The sequence below is a fragment of the Vicugna pacos genome, unplaced genomic scaffold, assembly GCF_048564905.1.
Source record: "Vicugna pacos unplaced genomic scaffold, VicPac4 scaffold_124, whole genome shotgun sequence".
NCBI classification, from domain to species: Eukaryota; Metazoa; Chordata; class Mammalia; order Artiodactyla; family Camelidae; genus Vicugna; species Vicugna pacos.
The window spans coordinates 65,691-77,417 of NW_027328804.1; positions in this window are offsets into that span (position 1 = coordinate 65,691).

An 11,727-nucleotide genomic window follows, 5' to 3' on the forward strand; every position below is an offset into this window, starting at 1 on the left:
GGCTTGTTTACCACACCTGGTACGTGGGAAACACAAAATAAGTACTAGAACCTTCACTTTTTCTCCCTCCAGGGCCTTCAAACGTAGAAAGTAATAAGTGAACTCAGACAGCCTAGTCACCACAATGAGGTCCGTCCAGCCTGGCTCTCCTGAGTGATGGGCACTGACTTGCACCTTAACTCGGAACAGTAGGGGAACTGCCTTCCTCTAACTGGGCCTCTCCCCACACCAGGCACGCCCGCAGCTCAGACGGGGCCAGCTCCCCAACTGAGGTGTGTGCTGGTGGCTTCAGTGTGACCTGGCCCTGCCGGGACATGAACCTGCAGTGAGTGAGGTGGAGGGTCGGGTGGAGGGGGGTCCCTTCTGGGGTGGCAGGGGGCCCGGTAGCACCCCTCCCAGCCTGGTGCCTGGGGCTCCCTAACACCTCCTACAGCTCCTGGGTTGGCTCCGGTCCTGGCCACTCCACACACCCTCCCAGTATCTTTTCATTATGTCCCTTTTCTGCTTTTATCAGCGAGAAGTGGCTTCTGTTGCTTGTTCAGTGAAACAGTACATCGGGAAACCAGACTACTTCTAACATCAGTAAAATACCAACCTCGGTCAGCTCGCCGGGCAGACCGTGCAGCACAAAGGCCTGAACAGGGCTGTGCGAACGGCTTACGTGAAGGGTCCTCAGCATCTGTCTTCAGAGATACAGAAGCTGATGGTTCAGGTAAAACCTCAGGGTGGGATTGAGGAATCCAAAGCTGGTTGGTTTCAAAGGCTAACTGGTCAGACCAGACCCCTGAGCTGTGGTCAGAAGCCTGGCTCAACGTCACGCAGACTCAGCGCCCTAAGTGCCGGGTGGGGCTGGTGCTGTTCCCTTTGCAGGCTCTCGTTGGGGATTCACTGTAGCCCCTTAAATACAGCAGAAATTCCAGCCCCATTAGCCCCCACCCTGAGTGTTCCATGACACAAATCCCGGGAGTGTTTAATTTTCATCTTTGTTTAGGAGGATGAAGGTGGTTCAAGAGAAGACATAAATTCACACTTAGTGACACAAGGTCACAGCCAGTACTTCCTCCATGGAGAGCTATGTGCTCCCACAGTGGTGGCTGGGGGCTGGGCAGAGACCCTCTGCTGGTCCCAGAGGGACTCGCTCATCTGGCCACAACTCATGGGTTGGACAGAAGATCCAGAGGGTGACAGAGCATCTTTCCTGGGAATTTGGAACTGACACATAGAAATCAAGTTCACTCATCTGGAGTTTGGCGGAGGGGAGGGGCGGTGGTTGGAAATCAAATGAAACCAGAGCATGAGAGAAACTTAGAAGTGAAAGAGCGAGAGACAGAGAGACTGAGCTTGTGAGAGCAAATAGTCAGAAAGAAGGCAAACAATCAGGGGACAGAAGAATTCCAGCTCCTGACTGTGTAGTCTGTCCCAGCCCATCAATGACCCCGTAAGATGTTTAATAACATTCCAGTTTTGCAGATTAGGAAACAGGCTGAAAGAGGTGGGGGCTGGGTTTGGGTGCACAGTTAATTCAATTGCCACTGGACCCCACACTTCCCATTGCCTGAAGGCACCCTAATCCTCACTGGGACCCCTGTGGTCCCCTGACAGCCCAGCACCCTGATCAAAGGGACCCTGCGGGAGTGGGAACCCCTCTTGAGTGTGGAGAGTTCCCTGCCCCGAGATGCCATGCATCAGCAAGCTCCCGCTCACCCCAGGTTAACATCAGCCCAGCTGTACAGTCTCCCAACCCGCTTCCCTCCCTGCCAGGCACCCCCATCCTTACCACCGAGTGTACTGCAGGAATTCAGGCACAGGGATGCCCAAATCAACACGAGCCCATCGGCTATAGAAAAAGCAGACTCCCAGGCCCACCTGGGTTGCGAGGGGACAGAAGGTGTCCTCAACTTTCATGTGTCTAAGACAATCTTCTTCAGCTGGAGGTTCTAGAGAAAAATAAAAGGTCCAAAACATAGTTCGGTGAGGAATTCCTCCAAGGACCTGACTCCAGTGTCTACAACCATGTGTACCTACCCCCGGAATTGGGGTGAAGGTGGATTATTGATCAGCACAACCCCTGGTGGCCCAGCTCCTTGGCTTGGCTGCCCAGAGGGGGCTGGGGGAATGGGTAAGGCCAGGGCACTCAGGAAAAGCACAGAGGACCTGACCTCTCCCTTCTGCACTCGTAAACCCTTCCCCAAATCTCAAGGCATTGGACAGAGATCCGCCACAATAATGAGATGCTCCCATCTCTTCACTCACTCCTGTCGGTTCACTTACATGCTGAGCATCCACTGGGTCCCAGGACAAGACACATAGGATGGCTGATGGGACAGGCTTGGTCCTTCCCCCTGGAACCTGTTCAATCTGATCAAAGAATGATCACTTATAAAGAGTTTCTCAAAATTATACAGAGACCAAAGACCAAGTGCAGAGTGAACCAAATTTAAAAATATATATGAAGATCCCCCAGTCTCCCCGCCTAAGGTTAACAGCATAAAGCAAAAAGTTCTTGCCTTTAATCAGCAGGGAAGTTGTCACCCCCTCTCAGGTGGAAAGGAGAGTTATTCTTTGAGCACGTCACAGAAGTGCTCCATCGGATTGGACCAGGGCATCTACATTCATTCAGCAAATGTGTATAAGCTCCTACTACATACGGGAATCTCCTAACTAGACCGTTCCCAAGGCTCTCGGGCTTTATCAGTCAACAAAATAGACATGACTCCCCATCACTGGGGGCTCAGAATTTTAGCAGAGGAAACAGGCAGCATGTTGGGGTAGCAAGAGTTTGGATAAATTTTTAAAAAAGAGTGATATGAGCAAACTCGGGTGATGGCGGTGGGGTGGGAGGCAGGCAGGAGAGAATAAGGCAATCCTGGCAGATCTCACGGAGTAATGAACTTGAAGCAGAATAGATCCGGAGGAAGAAGGAAGAGCCGGAGCCAGAGGCCCCCAGAGTGAGGGGGAGAGTGTGGGCAGAGAGGCAGAGCACGCCGGGTCCTGAGGCCTTTGTGACGACTTTGGCTCCTAATGACATGGTGACCCGTTTAGTGAGTTTTGAGGGGAGGGGTGATGTAGTCCAACTTATGCTTTTGTGTTTGTGTTTTTTGGGGGGAAGTAATTTATTTATTTTAATGAATGTGCTGGTGATTGAACCCAGGATCTCAAGCATGCTAAGCATGCGCCCTACCACTGAGCAACACCCACCACCCCCAATGTATGTTTTTACAGGCTCCCTCTGACTCTGTGTGGATGAGAGATTGTAGGAAAGCAAAGATGGAAACAGAAGGCTATTGGTATCCAGGAAAGGCTGAAGGTGGCTCTTAGGAGGGCGGGGAGCAGAGAGCAGGTATTTAATTAAGACAGAATATCCAGAATTTTCTAACAAGCTGGATTTGCTGTCTGTGAGTGTAAAAGAAAGAGAGAGAAAGGACATGGTTCCAACATCTGGGCCTGGACAATGGGAGGGATGTCCTCTCCGGATGGGAAAGGGGATGGGAAAAGGTGGGGCTGAGCAGGTGGAAAGGGGCTGGTATCAGCTCAGTTCTTCAATGTCATGGTTAAGGGGTGTGTTACATATTGCCACAGAAGTGCCTAATAGGTAGAGGAATCTGTTTTCTTTTTCTTTTTAACATTTAAAAAATATAATTAAACATATTAATTGTATTATGTGAATGATTTGGGAATTTTGTTTCATGCCAAGTTATATGTTATATATAGCCAAATGGAGCATATATCAAAAAGGGGAGAAATGAGGGCTTTCACATAAACTGACTGTCCGTAACGTAGGTAAAATTTCAATAAAACCAGTCTTCAGGGCAAAAACCTCATCTCGGTGTTACATAAAAATAAATGAAAAACGACTATGTTGATGTACCATTATTTCATGTTACATAATAGCCCCAAACTAACAGTGTTTAACTATGAGGCTTGTAGAAATACTATTCGCTTTATTCACATAAATACAGAAGTGCAGAAATGTTCTAAGGTAGAATTAGCATCTTAGTGGAAATAATACATATTTGAGCATTTTACATGATATATATGTACTGATTCAAAATTTGGAAAAGTAATTTCATAGTAGAACATATGTATGAATGTGAAAGCAAGATGAATGAAAGGAAAAGAATGTGATGTGAGTCTCAGGGATAAAGGCTCAGATGGAAAGGGGAAATCAGGGAATTTTGGAGAAATCGAGAAATTGATGGCATGCCAATTTCCAAGGCTGGGTTGCTTCCACCAAAGGAATAGCAGAGAGAGAGAGGAGAGGCCCAGGAACCCACCCTGGGGAACACCCACAGTATATGTTTGGAAAAAACAGGAGACATTGGCAAAGGACCAGCCAGCAGGCCAAAAGCAGAAACAGACAGAGAGATGGGCTGGGGGTTGAGTGAAGCAGGAACACGGGGTAGGAGGGATGGAAGAGCTGGGTCAAATGCTGCCGAGGGGCCAAGCATGATGAGGAGTCAAAATTGACCACTATATTTAGCAACATGGGGTCACTGATGGCCTTGACAGGGCAGTTTCCATAGAGCGAGGGATCAGGCGAAAAGCCAGAATGGGTGTAAAAGGGGATGGCTCAAGAGAAGATGCAGACAGTGAGTTTAAACAACTCCTTAAAGATTTGCTGCAAAGACACAGGGTGGCAATTGGTGGGGGTGAATTAGGGTCAAGGAGTGCTGTTGGTTTAAGAGGATGGACGTTTATATACTGATGGTGCCAACTAGCAGGAGAACAAAATAGATGAGGCAGTGAAAGAGAGGATGGTTTTGGGAGTGACAACCCAGAGAAGATGGGAGGGATGGGGCCTCGGGGACTTTTGGAGGAACTGGCTTTCGATGCCACTTTTAATAAGCGGTGGGGCACCGAGAGTGAGGTCACAGACATCAGAAGGCGAGCGGATGTGCTGGGAGTTGCTTGTGAAATTTCTCTTCTGTTGGCTTGTTTGCTTGTTCAAAGTAGAAAACTAACCTTACCAGCTGAGGAACAAGGAGGAAGAAAGAGTTACTGGAGCCATGAGCAGAAGATAAGAAAGAGCCTTCCAGGGAGAATGGGACAGTAAAAAGGGCAGGGGGAGGCGGGGGAGTGAGCTCCCAGAAAGTTACATTTTCTCTTTGACGTCCCCAAATGTGTGACGTGTTATTACCCTTCCTGCTGTCTACAAAATAAAAATTAATTATGGTTCAGAGGAAATGCTATTTCATTCTAAGAGGCTGCCTGTTTCTCAGGAATGGTCATCTTAAACTGCAAATATTACAAACAATGTTGAAAAGATGAACCTGTGTACCTAAAATCCCCTATTTTCTATTAATCTGTTTACTACTTAGTTCCCCTATCAATAACACATAACAAATACTGCCATGATGGAGGTACACCGATGCTTAAAAGGAAATGAGATCTGTATCCTTTTGCTAAATTCCATGGCTTCCTTAATATGCAGTTCCACTTGGAATTTAGGAATGTCTGGTATAAGAAGTGAGAAACAGTTTGAGAAAATCCCGGCTCAGAATTATACATCACAACCACATCTCACAAGTATATACAGCCGTAAAAAAGTTTAAAAGCAAAACTCCGTAACTACTCTTAAAGACCTTTGCAAACCTGGGCCTGCCAAGATGTTTCCAAACTGGAAAGGAACTCCAATCTCTTGCCTGGTACCGGACCAGAGGCTGGCCAGCCTTTTCTGTAAAAGCAAGAGAGTAAATATTTTCAGTTTTGCAGATCATTTTGTTGTAACCATGCAGGTAGGCAATAAGAAAGCTAAGAGCACTGGGAGATAGGAAACAAACGGGCATGCCCACACTCTCCCTTCCACTCAGGGCAGCTTCTCTGTGGTGGGGAGCTTTGCCACAATCACTTGCTTCTTTTTTCCATTGGTTTCTTTGTTTCCACCTTACTGCTCGAGCTCAGAACTTCAGGTGGGCCTGGTCCTTCAGCATCCATGCAGAGAAGGCTGAGCGGGGTTGGGAACCCCACCTGATGGAGAAGAGAGATTACTGGGAGGGACATTGTGGAGGCCACCATGACACGAGACAATCACACCTTCCGGGGTGAAAGGGAACGAAGACAAGGGAAGGACACAGTAGTGGGACCCCTAGGTCGCCTGCCAGGCTTGTTCTCCCTCCACGGCAACCATGGGGGCCTGGGGGGTGTTGGGCTTCAGCTACGGTGATTAGGATGAAGGGACTCAATATAAAGGACCCTCCAACTCCTCACTAGGTTCCAAACGCAGCCCCTCTAAGTCCACCCTCTGAGTTTCTGGAACTCTGCTGGAAGAATACATGAGCAGGCCAGAACCAGAGCCCAAGCCAAACATGACAGGGGTCTCGTGGGGCTGTAACCCCATGCTCAGTGGTCGGGGACTCCTTGCAAATCTGCAGAAATCCCTGTTCCACCTCATTCCTGGGAGAAACCCCAGATCTCCTCCTGCTCTGTCTGTTCTTCTCTTGAGGCTATTGTCCTGGAGGGATGCTGAGTCATTGAACCTGGTCCTCCAAACGTACATAAGCAGCCTGTTCAATAAAACAAATTATGCACTTTTTCACATTTGCCAGTTTTTTGATTCCAGAAAGGCTGTGGGACTCATTCTCACAGTCTCCTGTGCCCCCACCACATGGTGGCCCTCTGCTCATGTAAACACGATTTCCCACAACTGCACCCTGCCTCCCAGCTTGTCAGAGGGGAGTGTCCCACAAAGACACAGGTGTTTGTGAGGATCCTGTCCCCCAGCAGAAAACCTGCTCCTGGAGCCACGGTCAGGGATCTGGCCTCCTAAGCCGCTCAGCTCTAATTCAAAGCCTAAAGTGGGGGCCCCGAACATTGCTGAATGACTTTCTGAATCACCTGGACTGGAGGGGACTGATTTTCTTTCCAGGAATGGAGGTAGCGCAGCCTCCATTTTCAGGGCTGACCTTGACGATGGATCTAGTTCCCCCGACTGCAACACAGGAAGGAGTGGCCCTTCCATCCCACAGGTTGGAGACCCAACCCAAGGGAGTACTGAAGCAGTGCATTGCTGCCAGGTCCAGCATCCCTGCAGAGTGGCCTCTGCCCTTGAATGACCCCCTTCCCAGGGCCTTTCTTGCCCGGACACCACCACACCCCAGGCTGTGCCAGAGCTCTGGGGCTCTGCGTGTCCAGGGCACACAGGTGGCACCTGAGCCAGGTGTCCCCTGGGCCTCAAGGGAGAGAGGTCTGCTTCTGCATCAGGGGAAGGTGACCCCACAAGGCTGGCAGGACACTCTCAATATGGACCTCCAGGAGCCCTGGGAGCAGTTTCCCTGCAGGTGTTAAGAGCCATCATCAGGAGGGCAGGCCCCTCTTTGTGCAGACCATCCAGCAGTGCTGGGCCCACGTGCTGACCTCAGAAATCTACATGCCCCCACGACTCCCCAGGCAACCTCACAACTTCGTCACTTGGTGACCTGGGTACCACGAGCTCCTTAGCCATCCCATGAGGGTGGTCCTTGCAGGCATGGTCTCCAGGTTCTCCCGTTGAGAAATCCCCCTGGGTTTCTGTGGTCACAGAGCAGACACCAGAAGATTCTAGTCCTGCAGTGACCCCCACAGCAGTCAGCTCCCCTGTGCATGTCCAGGGACAAATGACAGCAATTTATTGCCAGGAACCGTGATTCCATACTAAGTTCAGGATCCTGGTAACTCACTCTGCACCCCAAAAAGCTTCCATGAGAAATGTGTGTATTGGGATGTCTGTGCCCCTAGAAGAGCTGTTCCTGAGGGTTCCTGGGACCCTCCAGCCCCTCTCAAGGTTCTCAGATCCTGGGTCTAAATTTCTATCTGCCTCTTTTGGTGTACGGCCACCTGTGTCTCGTGGTCACGGGTCACTTTATTGCATGACTTGGCATGTTCTTAGTGCTCGTCCTCCACCCCTGCACTAGACTCCCAAGATGTTCCCACTGACCCTTGGCTCCCTGGGTGGCTCAGGGGGCCCTAAGTCTGCACCCTTCACTCTCCTCCTCTACCCCCACCTCTGGGGCCACCCCTAGGTGGACTTGGAGGTGTTTGTAAATGAGTCTTACACAAGGACATATCTGGACAAAGCAGGACCCCACCCCCGGAAAACTCACCTGCTCCCTTCTCAGAAGAGGACCCCACAGCCCCACATTGCCTCCCAGGGGTCTACTCAGGACACAGTCCCCCAGTTCTGGGCAAGGTGTCTCCCTGGAATCCTTGCTTCCAGGAAGAGTCTCTCTGTCCTTCTTCAGAGTTTAGAGGTGTTCCCATGTCCCTGACCACCAAGATGCCCAGCACAGTCCCTTCAGTGACCTGGAGAGACAAGGAACTTATGTGGCCACAGGTCTCACAGGACACACCTGCTGGGACCCCAGGCTAAAGGGCTGTCCTTCTGCCTTCTCAGGTGTGGCTCCCGTGGTATCTTTTTGCAGGGGGCCCAAACGGGGAGTGTGGCCCAAAGCAGTTCATGGGGCTCTCTGGGCAGGGAAGACTTGGGCCAGGTGGCCTTGCCTGGTTTCCCTGCTGGGCCACTCTGAAAACCCCCGCTCCTCTGGCTGTGGCTGGAGGCCCCTCAAACCTCAGGGCGGGGCTCTTTCTCTCAGCCTCCACTGACTCCAAAGCCACGCTGGTGCTGGCGAGGGGAAAGAGCTTTCTTGCCTTCTTTTGGCCAAGTTGCCACAGGTGGATGCTGCGGGGAGCTGGAGAGAGAGGTAGCACTTGCTCAGATGTGAGTGGTTAAGCAATTTGACACCCTGTCAACTAGCCTTAAACATTGGAATGAGGTCTTTCCCGGTAAAGCTGGAAGTTACTTTCAGTAACTTGTCTAAAGATTTCTTTTTTTTTTCCACTTAAAGACTCATAAAACCTCTCCCAGGTCATTCCTGGTATGGACCATTATCCAGGGATCAATCAGGAAATGCAGGAGGAGAGGGGTGGGGGTGGGGGAGAGGGGAGGTTAGATCAGAGCCCACGGAGAGGAGATGCCCCTCCCAGGAGCCTCACACTGGGCAGTGGCTTCTGGCATCCAGCTCTCCTGTTCTCAGGCCCATTCCATCTGCGGGGTTTTCCAAAAACATAATGGTGGAAGGGCCATGGAGGACACCTAGAACTTCCAGAATAGACAGGGGGAGCAGAGTTACCATGCTGGCCCTGGGTTTGGAGACAGACCTGCAGTGGAGACCACAGGCTTCTGAGAAGCCAGTTTCGAAATAAAGGCAGTATGCACTGGAATACCCGGCTCGAGAGAGTGCTTCATCATAGACATGTAATTTACATAGTTCTCACCACTAAATTCTGTGTTCCCAACACGCTACATGAATGACGGCTTCAACACACATTCATTTCTGAGATGTGAAAAAGTGTAGAGCCGCTCTTTCATCCTGCATAATGGGCATGGCTACACTTAAGAACACTTACCAAGATTTCTCAGCAAGAGCCAATTTCGAAATAAAGGCAGTTTGTGCAGGAAAACCCTGTTGGAGTGAGGGCTTCCCCATACACATGTAAGTTATAGAGTTCCCCTCACCATGAAACGCTGTTCCCAACATGCTACATGCATGAAGGCTTCGACACACATTCAGTTCTAAGCTGTTAGCATGTGGAGAGCCGCTCTTTCATTCAGCACAAAAGGCATGGTTACACCCAGGAAGATTTACCCAGATTTCTCAGCTGCTTCCTTCAGCCAGATTCAAAATAAAGGCAGTTTGTGCTGGGAAAGCCTGTTGGAGCGTGTTCAGAGCTGTTTCGGGCTCTGTCCCAGCTGGAGGGTGCAAAGCCCAACCTCCAGAAAGAGGGACCAGGACCCCACCCGCCAGGTGGTGTTGCCTTTGTAGGGGAACAGTGATCTTTGGGTAAGATATATTGCGGCTCTCTCTAAAAACTGCTTTGACTTAAGTTTGCATCCTAGTCACCAGTTCCAGGACAACAGAAAAGGCATACCCTACATCCCTTTGCACTCAACTCTTCCCAAAAGAGCAAATATTTGTCCATGAAAATACCAGCTGCTCTTCTAAGGCCCACTAAATACCCAGCAGTGTGGGCGGTGCACTCTTGATCAGGGACAGGAGGAGAGGGAACAGCGGTCCTCCTGCAGGCTTGGCCTGGTGTGGCAGCTGCGCTGTGGGTGCGTGGTGGGGAGGGAATGCAGGGAATCCTGTTTGAGGGGCCTCTGTGCACGCCTGCATTATAGTCTGAGGTTTCATACAAAGGCTCCAGGCATCCTAACTGGTTAGATACAGCCCCCACCCTTGGGCTGGAACCACCAGGAGATAAGTACCTGTAACAGGGACGGTGCCTGGTGTGGGGAGAGGTCATGGGACACTCCGGGGGCAGGGGCGGTGGTGCTGGGGAAGGCAGGGGATGCAGTGAAGGGTGGAGGGAGCAGGGTCCTTTGCTTGGGGGTGCGAGTTCTTTGGGAGACCACAGGGAATGGCACACATCATCCCCACCCTATACCCCAAATTCCTAGCCCCGCCAACACAGGGGCTGCTCTGCACCCTCTCAACGTGGCTCTCCTGTAAGACCGCACCCAACCAGGCATCTGGCACCCTGCCCTACCTCCCCTCTTGGGACAGATCCCGTCTTCTTGGAAACTGCCTAGCAGCGCGTATTCAAGGCCGGCAGCCGGCCTGGCGGATCTGCACTTCAGGTGCCCTACCTGGCCAGACGTGCCTGCCTGGGCTCAGTCCTCTATCTTGCCCACAGGTAGCCTGGGTCCACTTCCGGTGCAAGCGGAGGCCGCGGAGCCCAGGCTGAGCCCCGCACACAGACAGGTGAGGGTGCCCCCGCCCCGCTGCCCCGCCGCCGCGCCCACTGTTGGCAGCATTGCCCCAGCCTCCGGCCGGTGCCACCTGCAGCTGAGGACCTCCGCGCGGCCCCGCCCGCCCCGGCCCCGCCCAGCTGCCCCATAAGCCTCCCCCCACCCCCGTCCTGGCCGCGCCCTTGCTCCCATTGGCTCCGAAAGTTCTGCCCTTGCACGTCTAGCCTCGGGAGGACGCAGACGCAAGCGCTAGGGGAGGGCCCCGCGGCGTTGCCATGGATAAAGACGCCGCGCTCCTCGCGGGCTGGCGTGCGCTTCTGGGGCAGGCAGCGGGCTCCGGAAGTGTGCAGCTGCCCGGGGCCATGGCGGTGTTTGCTGCTGGGGATGGCGGCTTGCTTGGCCGGGCCACTAGTTCTGGCCGCGTCAGTCGGCGGCCGACATCCTTTCTGGGGCGGCGTCTCACAGACGGTAAACGTACGGCAGCGCCGTTGGCGGGGCCAGTGGACATGGACCGGGGTGGGATCCGGGTTGGTGTGGCGGCCGGGGAGGGCTGAGGTCATGATGGCAGCCCTTCTTGGTGAAACAATAAAATGAATAGCCATTTTCACAAGACCTCTGAGTAAATCTACTAGGGAACTTCATCCTGGACTGAGGAAGAGGACTGGGGAGGAGGGGGCATTCATGGGCACAGAGAACCATGGGCCACCTGTCCCACGATGGACTTTAGACTCACCCTCACCCTTCAGGAACTACTAAATACACACAGACAGAGTGCTATGGACAAGATTTTTTTTTTTAAACAAATCCCTGAATCCCTAGCAGGTCTTGTTTCTACCCATACACAAATGGCTTATGTGCATAATGTTTCACAAAAGCCTTAAAATATTATCACCCCAACTTGACACATCAAGAAACTGAGGTAGAGAAGTTTATCACATTCTACAAGATTAGAGAGAGGCCACGTCAGACACCGTATTTAAATCCAAGCCCCTGCTCCAGTGCTC